This window comes from Podarcis gaigeae (genome assembly GCF_964106915.1).
Source record: "Podarcis gaigeae genome assembly, chromosome: 1".
NCBI classification, from domain to species: Eukaryota; Metazoa; Chordata; class Lepidosauria; order Squamata; family Lacertidae; genus Podarcis; species Podarcis gaigeae.
In genome coordinates, this window is record NC_139678.1 from 119,537,547 (window position 1) to 119,552,274 (window position 14,728).

Sequence of the window (14,728 nt, forward strand, 5' to 3'; positions counted from 1 at the left end):
CAGTGAGCACTCAGGGCTAATTTCCTTAAGAATGGATAGGTTTGATCTTCTTGCAGACCATGGGACTCTCAAGAGTCTCCTCCAGCACCAGAATTCAAAAGCTTTCTAGGAAGGCTGTTTCCCATACAACTTGGTACCAGTGGTCCTTGTTCACTTCTGACAGGTCCCCCCAGTGTTTTGCTATAATGTTTCTGGCTGCTGGGAGTAGAAAATTCAACCTGAAAAAAAGAGACCACGCACATATTATTGTAAACCAAGAAAATCTTTAATTAAAAAAAATATATATTAAAAAAGAAACATAGGGATGCTCATGCATGGGTGATTCTGGGGTTGTGTTGGCTATACATAGTTTTGGCTTTACACATCCCCTGAATGTAACCCTCACACAAGTTGTGAGTTGACAGTATTACAGTTTGATAGCAGAAGCTTAAAAGGTGGGTGCTTTGTTGTAAACACAGAAACAATAGCTGTATTCGGACATTCGCCTGAAGAGACAATGGTTAGAAGCAGGGCAAAAGTTTTAGCTCCCTGCTAAGCTGTGAAACTTCTTGCGCTAACTTGGGTGTCTTGCTACCTTACTGTCAGCTTTTTGTGATAAAATAGACACCTTATATGAGACTTGAAGATAAACCTTTACTTGTCAAGTTGGCAACAGTTGAACTAGTATTATTCAATGCATTTCTCTCTTGAGGCCAAGAGAGGGTTTAGTCTTTTTGCTTGCAAAACTGCTTCATAGCAGTTCATAAGTTATTAATCCATAGCTTGCTTGTCCTTCCAGACAGTGTCTGCTTGAAGTCACCATATTCCCATGTTCTCACTCAAAGAAGCAGAATAACCTGCCAACTGCCACCTCCTGCAAACCACCATTGTAAATCTATACTGCCCTCTTCAGGAAGGTTCAGGAGAGGGGGGGGCAATCTCCACCATTCTTCCTCAGTCCAGTCCCTGACAGCAGTTCTCTAACCATCCAGTGTTTACAAAAATGTGTATATTATGTAAGACTTGCCTTAAAATGAATGTATTAGTGAAAATGACGCACAACAATCCATTGCATGAGGAGCAACTGCTCGCAAAAAAAAAAGTGTACTTTGGTTAAAGCAGCATACAAAAAATGTGTTTATTAGGTGAAATTTGTCCTAGAACACTGGGAAAAGGGAGTTTTTAAAAAAAGAAAAATTGCAAATTGCTGCAGAAATGTGGAGAACCAAGTTTAAGATTGGAAAAATGAGAAACTGAGAGAAAAGGAGTCAACATATCCTTCCATCACTACTGAGCGCAAGAGCACGTTTCTGCTCCTTAGCACCTGGTTTTCAGAGGCACGCCATCTCTGTTACTCAAGGTAGTGCACAGCCAACATGACTTGCAGCCATTGATAATCTCATCCTGTGTGAATTCATCTCATTCCCTTCCAAGAATGTAGATGAGTTGCAGCTGAACGTGTGGCCTGAATCCATTTGTAAGCATTGTATATGTGGTGACATGACCCATCTTTGTGGCATCGATCTGTGGTGTCATCATTTATACACCTAGCACTGGATATTGCATCCGTCAATATGCATCGGTGAAGCAATTTGATATAAGCCTTCTGGACTTGTAAAAGGATAATGGGCTTGTACAAGGATAAAGTACTGAGAAATGATCCATAATGAATTGGGGGGGGGGGAGTGTTTAAAAGTACTTTTCCAGAAAACCAGAGTCCTTTCTCTTGGGGATAATTCAGACTGAAATTCCCAGGTGTCAAAAAAGGTTATTTATGTATGCTACTATTGCGGCCCATGTTTTGTTAGCCCCAAAATGGAAAACGAGCGAGGTCCCAAGCAAAGAAGAATGGCAACTTAAGTTGACTGAATATGCAGAACCCGCAGATTTAACATATAGAATATGAGAAGTACATACATTTAGAGAAGATTGGAAAGCGTTTATTGGATATATGGGATATAATTGTATACAGCATTTAGATAAATTCAACAGTGTAAATAAGTTTTGATGGATGCAATAATGGAATACTGAATGGTATAGTTTTTGTAAAATATGCAGGGATTTGTGATATGTAAAATGAACTATGGAAAGAGAAGGGAAGTCATTGATATCTTAAGGATTAAAATGAGTATTTTAAATTGTGAAACAGAAAATTTAATAAAAATGATATATATATAAAGATATTGGACTTCAAAGTTCACTTGAATTAAAGTTTTGCAGCAGGCGTCTGAAAAAGAGCAGAGTCTAACATGTAACCAAATTTCTTTGCTCATATGCAGAAGAGGACAGAAGGAAAACTTACTGACAGATAAAACAGAGGGAACTGATTTATCTTGCTTGCTAAAACTCTGTGACTTCAGTGGTGAAACAGTCAAGTCTGGTGTTGGGGCAAACTTTATGAATGGAAAATCTTCCAACGCCTAAGTAAAACCACACAAAATTGACTAAGCTGATTCTGATTGCTTTAATGCGGAGAACAGCTCCGCCTAGATGAGTTTCTCTTGTACATGACCACATGCTGATTTGCCTGCTCAGGCTTGCCATGGCTTTGCAATCCGTATGGAATTGTGGCCTCCGTCTGTGAGATCCGAGTTCAGCAGCTGGACTCAATAAGACCATTTTTGGACTAGCTCTCGGAAAACAAATGGCTCAAGCCAAAAACAAAAACCCACTGCCATCAATCTGGCAACATACTAATCTTATAAATATTAACTCCTCTCAAAAAGCAATCAGCCTAACTGTTTCATTCGATTATACACAATTTATCTTAACGGCATATAGACATTTTTGTAGAAAGGAATGCCTCAGCCAACAACTGTTGTGGTAGAGGATCTAACCATTCTGTTGTAGAATATACACCAGTGATGATATGTGGTAAAATCCATTACTGTCCAGAGCATCACCCAAGGTATATTTTCAGTGTCTGCTTTTGCCCTTTGTGGGATATTGGGCTGCTGTAACACATTATAGGAAATGGAGCAGTTGTGGGAGACCAGGAGAAATAGAAAATGGAGCTGCGCTGTCCATTAATTGATGCAATTTCTACTATTCTGTGCTGATCCCGTGGGCTACCCGAGAGGCGAGGTCCAAGTCTGGTTCGTGGTCAAAGGTGCAATGTGGAGGCAGTCTGTAGTAGTGAAGCTGGGTGCAGGGCAGGGAGTCGGGTGAAGTCAGGAACAGGCATGCCAGCAGGGAACCAGGGTGGGTCAAGAGCTCCGGCAGAGAAGCAGGACAGGGTTCAGGCAGGAACTAGCAACCAACAATGTTGCTCCTGTAACTTGGGACAGGGCTGGCCGGCTTTAATCTGCCCTGTGGCATAGGGTGGCCCCGATCCTCTGGTGACTCGCCTCTCCTGGTCTGGAGGCAAGCACTCCTCCTGCGGGAACTTACCGTATTTTTCCTTCTATAACACGCAGATTTTTTCTCCTAAAAGGGAAGGGGAAATGTCTGTGCATGTTATTGAGCGAATGTGTGGTCCCTGGAGCCAAGTGGTGCGAGGGGAGGCAAAAAAAAGCAGGCAAAAATCAAATCGCGCGTCTCCTAGAAGGGAAACTTGAAAAGAGGAAGCGGCTGCTTTCCAGCATTCTGCCTCAGGGTCTTACTGCCCACCCACCTCTGTTTCCTTGCTGTGTTTGCTCAAACGGAACAAAGAGCAGGGAAAGCCCCTCGCCTCCAGGCTGTGCTCCGTGCTGCTGGAAACATGCAGGAGGGAGAGAGAGAAAGAGAGCGCGCGCTGGCTGGCTTGGGTGGGTAGGTGAGGGAAAACTTTTGCCTTCCTTTCCTCCCTCCTCCTGTTATACCCCTCTCCTGCATTCTTAGCCAGCTGCTTCTCTGCACACCCCTCTCCTGCTCCTTGTCCCTTCTGTGTTTTTCCTTCCCTCCCCACTTAAAATGTGGTTAAAAAGCATGGATCCACATGGATCCTCAGGATCTTTGCATTGGGTCAGCCCAAATTCACCATCAGATCACATAGCATGTCCATGGCTACAGCCTGCCCCCCAAAAATCACGCAGCCACTGTTGCCTGGGGCTGCAGTGGTGCAAAAACGTGGTTAAAAAGCATGGATCCACATGGATCCTCAGGATCTTTGCATTGGGTCAGCCCAAATTCACCATCAGAGCACATAGCATGTCCATGGCTACAGCCTGCCCCCAAAAAATCATGCACCCACTGTTGCCTGGGGCTGCAATGGTGCAAAAACGTGGTTACAAAGCATGGATCCACAGGGATTCTCAGGATTTTTGCATTGGGTCACCCCAAATTCACCATCAGATCACATGTCTGTGGCCACAGCATAAAGCACAAAAATGATACATCCACTGTTTCATTCAGAATGTTTTTTCCCTTGTTTTCCTCCTCTAAAAACGATGTGCGTGTTATGGTCAGGTGCGTGTTATAGAGCGAAAAATACGGTAGCTCCCTCTGCTTCTCTGCCTTGAGCCTCTGCAGCTCAGAAGAGGCTGGAGGGTTACTGGACCAAGAGGCAACCTCAGCTTCCCCTGACGGGGCTGAGAGTGGAGCACCTGCAGGCAATGGGTCCTCCATCACCTCAGGAGCCAGAGCAGACTCAGCTGATGCCTGCACCTGAGGATCCAACACAGGTGAGGACCCTTCAGGCTCAAGCCCCAGCCCCGGCTCAGCTGGTTCTGGAGGCGGGGAATCCTGTGCAGGCTGGGATCCCTCAGGTTCAGCCTCCGAGTCTGAATCCTAGGCCATCACATATTCTGAATATGGTGTCCAAGTGCCATGATGTGACCAACTCAGCTAGCAATTCTGTGTTTACCCACATGAATGGGGGTGGGGGGTGTCTGAATACTGGGACCACATAGATGGGTATCAAATATAATTGAGAAAAGGGCTTAAGAATAATTGATATCAGTGTTGCCATATTTCCAAAAGTGTAATATGAGCTGGGGGGTGGGGAGTCGTTGAACTTTCTGTTTTCTTGGCCATAATTGTTGAGCTTTTTTGGCAATATCTAAAAAATAATGAGTTTCTGAGTTATTTTTAATGAAATTTGCCAAAACCTACACTTCCGACATGGGCTATATGTCCAGATTTTCCCAGACACTTCAGCAATTTCAGACTGGACACTGTTTTTGAGTGCTGGATACCGGCTAGGTCCAGGAAATTCCAGACGTATGGTAACCCTATCCGTGTGGCAGCTAGAAAGTAGTTGATTTATCCTGACAGGCTATATTAAACAACAACCTATTACATCCAACATGCCTGGCACGGATGCATCTAATTTAGAAAGCCATTTGCAATGGAATTGCAACCTGTAGCACCATTTCAGCCCGATTCTTAGTATTTTTAAGCCCCGCAGAGTTGAGTGGAACTGGGTTCCCAATAAGTGTGCTTAGGATTGCACCTCTTGCCTTCTGTTGCTGGAAATTGATGTGTCGTCTAGATGCCCCACAGATTGCAAGCATGACTGCCACAGAACTTTGAGGAGGCCCGGCCCCTTCATTGAAATTTTTTGTGGGGGGCAGCTGGGCCCCCAGCCCCCCTACTTGGTGCCCCTGTTTGGCGCCAATACATAATGAATTTCCTCATGTCTGTCTTCAGGAAGTGGTGATCAGAAACAGGGAAACATAGCACAGTGGTACCTCAGTTCTCGAACGAAATCCATTCTGGAAGCCCATTCAGCTTTTGAAATGTTCAAAAACCGAGGTGCGGCTTCCCATTGGTTGCAAAAGCTTCTTGCACTCAGCAGAAGCCACATCGCACATCCAGTTTCTGAAAAACGTTCGAAAACAGAAGCATTTACTTCTGGGTTTGGGGCATTTGAGAACTGAAATGTATGACAACAGAGGTGTTTGGGAACTGAGATTCCACTGTAGTCTTGACCCATCAGTTTTGGCTACAACTGAAATGATGAATGAATGGGGAACCGACTGTGAAGATGCCGATACCTAAGGCAGGAGTAACTTTGGGATCTGAGTGCATAATGAAGCAATTGTATGTTTGTTTAAGAGCAGAAGGAGCCCTGCTAGAGGTCAGTCTAGGGCAGCAATCCGTTCTCACAGTGGCCAGCCAGAGGTTTGTGGGGGACCCTGCCCTACAACAGCATTCTGCCCATCTGCAATTCCTAGCAATTTAGAGGCGTACTACCTCGGAGACTGGAGGTCAGCTACGGTTACCGTGGCTAGAAGCCATTTATAGCTGAGGCCAGAGCTGAGAAAAAGTCAAAGCTGCATTCATTTAACTGACATCCCTCCAACCACAAATGCGCAGTGAATCAGCCGTGACATGATCTTAGCCCTCACGGATCAGATTGTATCAGTTCAGCGCTGCAGTTTATTTTTGTGTGTTTTTTCTTTTACACGAAAGTCACTACATTTTTAGACATGGGAGGTTTCTGTGCATCGGCTTCCAAGAAAGGCAGAAGTCTGCTTCTTTCCGAGATACTGGACTGACTGGGAGGAGCCAGGACATCTGCAAAGTCTCTCGACAATGCTAAATTGGAACAGGCAGAGGTCAGTCAAGCAGCAGCCAACTGTAAACTGCCCTTTGCTGTGTCCCGTAAATAGAAGATGTTGTCCAGCATCCTTGGTGAGATCTGTCAGGCTGCAGTCAAAACTAAATGATGCAAATCATTGCCTCGAGAGCAGGTCAAGCTGAGAAGTGGAATGGGGAATGAAATGATACAAGGCAAGAGGCTCAGGGAGGTCAAGCAATTCAAGCAGACTTAAGGCCCAAGCGATCCATCGCAGGTGAACCGTATGTAACGGAAGTCTGACAGCCCATTTAGATGAGGAAAAGTCACTTCTGGTGGGGATTATTAGGAGTGTAGAAATGGAAGGAGAGAGAGAGAGAGAGAGAGAGAGAGAGAGAGAGAGAGAGAATTTTCCCATCATCCATTGTTTTCTCCCCACTCCAAATGGCTTCCCCTATCCCCAGGCAAGGGATGCGGGTGGTGCTGTGGGTTAAACCACAGAGCCTAGGACTTGCCTATCAGAAGGTCGGCGGTTCAAATCCCCATGACGGGGTGAGCTCCCGTTGCTCGGTCCCTGCTCCTGCCAACCTAGCAGTTCGAAAGCATGTCAAAGTGCAAGTAGATAAATAGCTCCGGCGGGAACGGGAACGGCATTTCCGTGCACTGCTCTGGTTCGTCTGGTTCGTACGCTGGCTCCCTCAGCCAATAAAGTGAGATGAGTGCCGCAACCCCAGAGTCGGTCACGACTGGACCTAATGCTCAGGGGTCCCTTTACCTTTATCCCCAGGCAAGTTTTTCCCTTGTATGTTTTTAAATGCTTAAAACTCCATGGGCAGATGTGACGGGGGCAATTTAAGGTGGCGAAATGGCAGGAGCAGGGAGCATTAAGAACCCCTGTTCCATGTGGTTTCTTCTCTCTCATCGCCCCCAGTTGGTGTGAATTTCTCCCATCTTAAGAGGCCGTGAATAAAGTATAAAATGCATGCTGGGGTGGATCATGAATAGAAAAAAAATTGTTTGACTGCAGAGCCAAATAAGGAGAACTGTATTTGCATGAGATATTGCCCCACAGTATTGACCCACATAAAAGCCACAGCTTAGAAAACGTTCTTTAGCCCGCGTAAACAGTCTTCTTGGAAGACACAGATTATTTAGGTCCATTTCAACATGGGTTCAGGCCCATGCACAGAACTAAGTCGGCCTTGGTGGAGCAGATGCAATAATATTGGAGGACAGATTGTTTAGATCCCATTTGAATCTGGGTTAAGGCCTGGCCATGGAAATGAGTCAGCCTTGATGGATGACTCATCAAGATGGTCACCTGTGAGTAGGACAGAGGGAGTGCAACCTTGCTTCTGCTTTCTGGTCTCTTGCCAGCATTGATACCATCAACCATGGTATCCCCCTGGACCAACTCTGGAGAATGAGAATTGGGGGCACTGCATTACAGTGGTTCTAATCCTACATTCAGGACCAAGTCCAGAGAGTATAATTGGGAGAGGGCCTTTCAGCCCCCATGGCTTTTTAATCAATAGAAGCACTACTGTGAAAGAGACTAATGGTGAAATCAATGTGAGCAAAGAATGGTGGTTTCAGGAGAATATTCCACCCCCACCTCAAACTTGTATTTCAGAAGCCTCAACCTTGTATTTCAGTGGACAACTTCGGGCTCAGCCCTAACTGAAACCAGCATTCCACCATTTCACAGGCATTTTACATTGACCTCTGTGGAAAACAGTGAAAGTAGGGACCAGGGACCTTGATGCTAGGGCTTTCATCTTCAGAGATATTGGAACATTGGTTCATAGGGTCATATCAACAGATTCAAAGCAATTAATTGCCCCCTCTCAAATCATGCCCACCCTGTAGGATCAGAAGAAGTGTCCCTTTTAGGGTGGAGGCAGAGTTGATGAGAATGAAAGTTGGCCAAAATCAAGACCAACTCCAGGGTTGCAGGTGCCCTCGACAGGGTGTTATCATAGGAGGGACTCTTTGGGATACAAAATACAGGGGGGAAACCAAGATGGTCACCGTGTATTGATTTTGTTTTCATCCACGATGCTACAGAGCATCTGAGGCATGGTTTCTTTGGAGTACTAAGATGTAAGCATGGCAGGGTCCCCCCCACACACAAAGCAGAGCCTCCTGGAACCCATCACCATTGACAGTGGGTCCCCACTGGTGTTGCTGAGTGCCTCCCCCTATCTGTGCTGAAAGACACATCTGTAGACCAGATGGGATCGCAATGTAGCTGTGCATCTTCTGCATACGGATATTCCTTGTGGATCAGGGCATCTTGAGTCCATTTACCGAACATGTACCTTGTGAAAAACTAGGCGCTTGCTGGAAAGAGAATTATGCATTTGGAAGAAGGTCTTTCATTAAAAAGCATTGTGGGGGGGAATGTAAATATGTTTTTGGATAGCATCAACAACAGCTGCCCACGCTTCAAAGAAGGGAGCTTTTGAAAAGCATCTGGAGGGGGAACAGAAAAGGTGGACTGCAAGCCATGCTGTAGCAATTAACTGATTCACTTGATGGAAAACCAGGCACAGAACAATTATTTAACGAACTGTGTATTCTAAGTAAGTGCTTGTGTGCTGTGTATTTTTTGTTTGGTTTTTTGCTTATACAGTCTATTATTTTTACCCTGCCGATACCGTTAGGCTCCCTGATGTGTTTGGGAAAAGATGATGTATAAATCTGTAAGTACCAGCATAAACACATACAGAAAATAGCCATCATCCCCACCATCCCCTCCACTGGGTTCGATGCATTTTTACTTTATCAAGAGTCTGGCGCTTTCAAGGGCAATTCTCTCCCTCGACCGTCCTGTGCAACTCCATGGCTTGGAAGAAGCAACATGTGTCTCAATGGCTCCTCCAACTGTCTGTTGCATTTGAGCTGCAGCTACACATTTGAGCTACAGAATTAGTTATTGACAGAACAACAGTTGTAGAAGCAAATTCCTGCAACAGCCAAGACAAGAAGTCATCAGGAAAGGATACCATCTTATTTCACATATCCAAAGATAATATAGATTTATTTTCTGGAAACGTGTGTTGTATTTAAAATTATGCATCTATCTTCCCCTCACCCCCATTTTCCATATCTTGGTGAGCACTGTAGCTCATCTCCAGGAAACAATCAGATCTTAATCCATTCCAAAGCAGTTTTCACTGAGAGCAGTTTTGGCCCTGAATAAAAAGACTTGCTTCCTAAGCTAATTTGTTTTGTGCAGCTGTGTGTGTTGCCAGGGTGCCTGTTCCTTGAGCATCAGATTAATTGTGGAAGGATTTCCAGCAGCTGCGTCGTAGATGATATCTGGAGGGAGCTAGACGTTTCCAGAGATGTTGAGTTGATGCCGCTCCAAGCATCTGTGCATCCCCTCGTGCATATCATCATTCTGCAATGCCCAACCCTTCCTTCACTTCATTGGTTATCTGCACCAAGGGCAGAGCAATGCGCAGTAGGATAGCACATGGCACATTGCATTAAATGTGACACCAGGATGAAAGAGTGGTAATCTATGGGGTTTGGCAACTCTTAACATCTAACCAGGCCACAAGTTCTTAACTCTAATGCTTTCTAGCTGCTAACTGTTATGGAAGTAATGTTTAAGCAAAAGCACACAAATAGGTGCCTAGACTCGAATGGAAACTGGAAAAGGAAGCAGATATTATTAAAAATAAATATATTATTTATACCCCGCCCATTTGGCTGAGCTTCCCCACCCACTCTAGGGATGGGGGTGGCACTGTGGTCTAAACCACTGAGCCTCTTGGGCTTGCTGCTCAGAAGGTTGGTGGTTTGAATCCCCACGACGGGGTGAGCTCCCGTTGCTCTGTCCCAGCTCCTGTCAACCTAGCAGTTCGAAAGCACGCCCAAAAAGTGCAAATAGATAAATAGGTACCACTGCAGCGGAAGGTAAGTGGTGTTTCTGTGCACTCTGGTTTCCATCACAGTGTCCCGTTGTGCCAGAAGCAGTTTAGTCATGCTGGACACATGACCTGGAAAGCTATCTGTGGACGAACACTGGTTCCCTCAGCCTGAAAGTGAGATGAGCGCCTTTGACTGGATTTAACCATCCAGGGGTCCTTTACATTTTTTACCCCCAGCCACTCAGGGCAGCTCCCAGAAGAATATTAAAAACACAATAAAACACCAAACATTAAAAGCTTCTCTAAACAGGGCTCCCTTCAGATGTCTTCTACAATTCAGATAGCTGTTCATTTCCTTGATATCTGATGGGAGGGCATTCCACACATTATTGCAAGAAGGTGATTGTTTCATAGAATCATAGAGTTGGAAGAGACCACAAGGGCCATCGAGTCCAACCCCCTGCCAAGCAGGAAACACCATCAGAGCACTCCTGACATATGGTTGTCAAGCCTCTGCTTAAAGACCTCCAAAGAAGGAGACTGCACCACACTCCTTGGCAGCAAATTCCACTGTCGAACAGCTCTTACTGTCAGGAAGTTCTTCCTAATGTTTAGGTGGAATCTTCTTTCTTGTAGTTTGGATCCATTGCTCCGTGTCCGCTTCTCTGGAGCAGCAGAAAACAACCTTTCTCCCTCCTCTATGTGACATCCTTTTATATATTTGAACATGGCTATCATATCACCCCTTAACCTCCTCTTCTCCAGGCTAAACATGCCCAGCTCCCTTAGCCATTCCTCATAAGGCATCGTTTCCAGGCCTTTGACCATTTTGGTTGCCCGTTCCAGTTTGTCAGTGTCCTTCTTGAACTGTGGTGCCCAGAACTGGACACAGTACTCCAGGTGAGGTCTGACCAGAGCAGAATACAGTGGCACTATTATGTGTGTTTCACATAAACACACATCTTTCTCTAAAACTCTGGAACCTAAAGTAGTGATGAGTTAACTTGGCCCCCAACTTGGCTTGTTCTTTTCATCATTCTGATGTGATTTGGGTGGGGCAGGGGGGCAGAATTGGATGCAGCTCAGGCCAAAGAGCTAATTGGATCCAAACTTCAGTGGACAGTCAGATTACACATATATTGGCATGGGGGTCTGAACTATGGAATTTGCCATTCTGACCCCCTCCCTGCCCCAGTTTTGAGATGCAGCACTGTGGCTAATCCAAATGAAAAAAATAAAAATACTCAAATACTGCATCCATTTAGATGTTGCTCTGGGTCTGCGAATTTCAAGGCCTTAAGACTGAGATGGGAAAAGTGTTGGTGGAGTTCTTTACCAATACATTATGGTTTCAAAACAATACCTTTCCACTTACACTATGGAATATCTCTCTCACTCCCAAACTCTTTTTGAAATACTCCTCAAGATGAATGTTCTGGCTTTACTTAGCAGACATGGAGGAGTAGCCATATTTCCCCCAGGAATTTAAAAAATCACCTCAGATCAACTGCCAATGACCCATAAATTATGTTGATCAAGATGGGCACAGACGATAAATGAGTCTGAAGTTCTGCTTATGTGACTGCCCTGCCCTTTACTGTTCCTAATGGACCCTGTTCAAAGCAAATAATTAAGTATACAAAATGCCTGATTTTAATGTCTATTAGTCTGCTCTGGAAGCCTAGCCAAGAATGCCGATGCAGACATTTTTTGCTTCTGATTTGGTCTTTGCCGCCCAATAAGAAATTCTTGAGATGGTTGATTCAACAACCCCTTTTCAGAACAGGAAAAGTCCTCTACATTTTTAGAGACCTTGCTAATGACATCTCCCAAATGGGCTGGGGCTTGCTTACCACATGTTGAAGTGATGCAATGCACCTTGCTATTGGAGGACCATAGCCACCAATGTAAAAAGATAAAGGACCCCTGGACTGTTAAGTCTAGTCAAAGGCGATGATGTGGTTGTGGTGCTCATCTTGCTTTCAGGCTGAGGGAGCCGGCAATTCTCCACAGACAGCTTTCTAGGTCATGTGGCCAGCATGACAAAACTGCTTCTGGCACAACAGAACACCGTAACGGAAGTCAGAGTGCACAGAAACGCCATTTACCTTCCCGTCGCAGTGGTACCTATTTATCTACTTGCACTGGTGTGCTTTTGAACTGGCAGGAGCTGGGACGGAGCAATGGGAGCTCACTCCATTGCAAGGATTTGAACCGCTGACCTTCTGATCAGCAAGCTCAAGATGTTCAGTGGTTTAGACCACAGACCAGAGTCCAGAATTACCTAACTCATGTATGGCAGCTATACCAACATATAGGTTCCCAATAAATTATGAGGATTAACCTTCTTTAGATCCTCTGCTGTGTGAAGGTTAAAGCCATAATTGAAATTTCCCTCCCCACCTCTGCCCCCAAGGCATGCTGCTTCATACTTCGGGAGTTGACCCTGAAGTCCATAGCACATTCAAAGCACTTTTGGCCCATCCAAGGTCCCAGCTTGGCAAAGCCACTTCAGCCTACAAAGGAGGTGGTGTTGCGGGCTTCACGCCCCCACCACACGCTCGGTAGCTGGCTCTCAGCCTCTGTGCGATTGAGGGAATCCCCGGCCACGTCACCCCCTGGACAGCTGGCTCAGGGGTCGTGGCCAGCCCTATTTATCGCTGGCGCGACCGGGGATCTCCCTCCTCCAGCTGCTCCAGTTTCCCACCCTCCCGCCCTTTAAGGTTTTCCTGCTTGACCTTGCTATGGACCTTGGTTGGTCGCCCTTGAAAGGCCTGGTAGGAATTTTTTCCACTTAGCAAATTGGTACCAGCCACTTGGTTTTTTGCCTACCTCGTAGCATATTGTCACAACTTTCTTGGTATTGGCGGTTAGGCATTGGTATTGGTATTGTTCTGTAGATGGAAGAGGGGAGGGAGCACTATCACCTGCCCCACATATCAAAGGGTAGTCCGATAAAGGATTCCGGGGGGTGTGGCCCTGTCCGAAGCCTATGGAGGTGAGGGCCTAAGGCACTCCCCTGAGCGGTGACCCCGGGGGAGTTCCTAGTTGATGTGCATCAGCAGGACTCCCCCTACTGGTGGTTAACCCTTCCTAGACTTCAAGCGGACGGGCTGAAGCCGGATAGTCGGTTAGGACCAATGCCTAAGCCAATACCGCTCATCACCTGTAACCAATAAAGTGGTGGCCATATTTAGCCCATTAACCTTAAATAAATGTGTCATGTATCTTTACTGGGGAGGGACAGGAACTTGCCACACAACTCCATCCTGTCTAAAATCCTGGAGAGCAATACTGGCAGTAATTGCAGAGGTAGGCTGACCCACGATCTGATTCATTGGATGCACCATAACAGCTTCAGGACAGGTATCTGACTGTAGATTGAGGAATTATAAACCCTGGCTCTTTGCCAAGCCCTGTCTGTGATATTTATTTATTAAATTTGCCTGCCCCCCTTCATCTGAAAATCCCAGGCTGGTTTACAATGGAAAGATACAAAATGAGAATGCAAAAAATTGCCCCCACAGCTGCTAAACAAAGTAACAATAACAATGCAACACAGAGCTATGCTTCTAATGTAGCTCATTGCTTGAGCATGATCCAGAGTCGATAATTACTAGAGCTTTGTCACCCCCATAAGAACTCTCAGCATATTACAGTACAGATTTTAATGCAGAGTCCAGAGGACAAGCCAACTTGTGTTGTTCCATGTTCAGTTATATACATAGCAGCAGAATTAACGTGTTTCCTATATACTTGGTTATGGCATCGAAGGCAACGTTGAATTCAGAATGTGAAAGCTAGCCTAGTCTCTGCAGATTTTGATTCAAGTCGCTCTTCAGCAATATGGCGCATTTATAGGGAACTTCTTGCCAATTCATTGCCCCATAGTTTGTATTAAGGAAGTCTGCATTTCCCAATAGACCAGATGTTACATTACCCTGACATAAAGAACTAACCTCACCCTGATATAAAGAACTAATTATATGTGGGAATTTATGTTCAAATAACTTTGTTCCTAAGGCAATCAAAGGGGGAAATTGTGTAAAAGGGGGGAAGCAGATTTTTTTTTTTTTACATGTTTACCCATAACCCACAAAGCAGCTGAACAAATTTGTTCATGGTTTTGATTGTAAAATTATTCCCAGGCTGAGACCACGTATGTTATTCAAGCCAGATGGAATTGCAATTCCACATTATGGGGGTGGGAGTAGGTATAGGGACATAGCAATCTCTTAACTGCCTTTGCCCAGAACGGAGGGTGTGTTATGTATACGCCCAAAATAATAATCATTAACTGCTAACAGTGACAATGTGTTTCATTTCTATAAAGGAAATATATAAGGACTTTTGCATCATGTTAAAACGCAAGCTATACATTGTATTTTGATTATTATGCATTGAGGTATCTTGATTGCTATAAGTAGAT